Source organism: Pongo abelii, chromosome 8 (assembly GCF_028885655.2).
Source record: "Pongo abelii isolate AG06213 chromosome 8, NHGRI_mPonAbe1-v2.0_pri, whole genome shotgun sequence".
In the NCBI taxonomy this organism is placed as follows: Eukaryota; Metazoa; Chordata; class Mammalia; order Primates; family Hominidae; genus Pongo; species Pongo abelii.
The window spans coordinates 8,250,238-8,252,788 of record NC_071993.2 but is presented as its reverse complement, the minus strand read 5'-3'; the positions used below and the strand labels follow the sequence as shown (position 1 = coordinate 8,252,788).

General features: G+C 43.6%; 1 pseudogene; it reads right to left on the bottom strand.

Moving 5' to 3' along the window:
* Positions 1-206: 206 nt before the first annotated feature.
* On the bottom strand, positions 207-1,144 carry LOC100450004 (pre-mRNA-splicing factor 38A-like; annotated as a pseudogene).
* Between the last annotated feature and the right edge of the window lie 1,407 nt (positions 1,145-2,551).

The following is a 2,551-nucleotide window of genomic DNA, read 5'->3' as shown; positions in this document are numbered from 1 at the left end:
TAAGTTGGGTCAGAAACTGTTGTTGATTATGATTAAAAAGAGATACAAAACTCAGCACCTCCTTCATTGAAAATAAAGTTTGAGAAACTTGATAAGAAAAAACTAAAATATTCTTATAGCTGCCTGGGGAGATCTTAATCCTTCCACATAGACAGATATCCTCACATCCACAGGAGCCCATTTGGACCAAAACCAAACTGAGTCTGTTACTCATTCCCGCTCCGGCTCTTCTTGTGGCTCTTCTTAGACATTTTGGGAGACTTTGAGTGGCTCCTGTGTCTGTGACTACGGGGAGGATCTGGGGACTTGGAACGGGATCTGTGCCGCCGATCTCGGGATCTGCTGCGGTGATGTCTTGGACTCTTGCTCGGATGCCTTTCTCGGCGGGAGAAGGGGCTTCTCCTTTTGGGAGATCGAGTCCGCCTTCTGGGAGACCGACTCCTACTCCTTCTGTAGCACAGTGTGGGAGAGGGACGGGGCTTGTCCAAGTCTCCGTAGCTTCTCCGGCGGTGATCAGGTGATGGCACTCTTTGCAACTTCTCATCCTCCTCTTCTTCCTCTTCACTGGACTCCACGTCGTCCGTGTCCTCTTCCAGAGCACTAACTCAAGGCTCCAGTTGTTCAGCTTCCTCTAATAGCTAGCGTTTCTGTAGCCGGGGCAGAATGATATCACAGACTCTCTCACTGTGCACTAGTTCATCAATAAACTCATCTACATGCATCAGTTCAAACCCCCATTTCGGTTCTGGCTCTTGATTTTTCAATAGTCATTGTACAAAGGCTCCAAGTACTTGTAGCAATCAATTGCAGTGCCCATCAGCCTCATGTAAAGTGCCCCCAACATGTGGACATACTTGAAATCTTCATTTTCTATAAACTCTACAGTGATACTTTTCTCGGATTGAATCTGAAGCATCTTCAAGATTAAACACAGAAAGGGTGTTTGTTTTATGTTGCCACCATAGACGCCACCCACAAACATTAACTCCATGGCTTTATCGACTACAAGTTCAGCCATAAGTCCAAAGCACTCCTCTTTCCAGTACTTGGATTCATAGATTCGCGTTCGAATGATCTTCTCCACCAGATATTGAGGGTTGGTGCCGCGGACGATGTGCTCATCCTTCAGTGTAGAGTTAGCCATTTTAGAATGCCTTCGATTCTCTTTACGTCGGGTCCTTTAATGTGTTACATCCAGGTTCAGAAAAATAAATAAATAAATAAATAAATAAATAAATAAACAAACAAACAAACACCTAGAGGGATGGAGAAAGGTGGAAGAAGTTTCACTAAACAGCTTAGGAGACCATCTTGAAACTGGAAACACTGCAGCGCTCAAATTCTTAAATAAATTCCACTTACTTTTTTTTAAGTAGGCACAATATTTTTATTACGGTTAACTGGTGATCAATCGTTTTTACCATGCAGATAGCCCCTTTGGCTTAGACACACTGTCCTGAAGTTTAGATGGTAGGAAAAAATCCAGGCAATGGAACAGTAACAAAGATGGGGAAAAGATGGACTACTAATAACTCAGCAAAAGAAAGCCGGAGATGCTTGAAAGTGCTGATAAGCACTAAGATGTGTTGTTGACATAGCGCCACATCAGTGCTCTACAATCTGCTTACTGCACTCTGATGGTTGCATAAACAACTTTCTGAGTGACCCGGTGGTGGGCATCGGGGCTTTCCTGGGTTCTGATTGGTTGGATGTGCTTATGGTTTGATTGGTCCGAAGTTGCAGATGTCCAGGAATAAGAGTATAGTTTAGAGTGGCTGTTCTTACAGAAGTTACCAAATGCTATGGTTTGAATCTATGTCCCCACCCAAATTTCATCTCAAATTGTGATCCCCAGTGTTGGAGGTGTTGGAGATGGAGCCTGGTGGGAGGTAATTGGACCATGGGGTGGGATTTGTCAGGAATGGTTTAGCACCATCTCACTGGTGCTGTTCTCGTAATAGTGAATTCTCACGAGATCTGGTTGCTTAGAAGTGTGTAGCACCTCGTCCCTCTCTCTTTTGCTGTTCTGGTCATGAGAAGTGCCTGCTGCCCTTCACCTTCTGCCATGATTGGAATTTTCCTGAGGCAGAAGCTGCCATGCTTCCTGTACAGCCCATGGAGCCAGGAGCCAATAAAACCTTTTTCTTTATAAATGACCTAGTCTCAGGTATTTCCTTATAGCAATGTGAGAATGAACTAATACACCAAAGTTTTATATTTTATGTCAAACATCTATGCCTCAACCATGGCCCTTTACAAGGTAAAGGTTTCTGAGTCATCCAGAGAGCTGACCTCATCCTGGGCCAGAAGCATGTCTAAAGTACTTCTTCTTAAAGCTGAGATATCTGATATTTACTCTTCAAAACCTACTCTACTTTGTATTTACTCTTCAAAACCTACTTGTAAATTGGACCCTCAAAGGTTACACAAGCCCACTCTCTGGCCTTTGAGCCCTTTATGACTAATGTCATACAGCTATAATTAAGCTGTGCTATAATCAACTAGCTGACAATTCAGCCAAAACTTATCCCTGGCAAGAGCTTCTGTATGG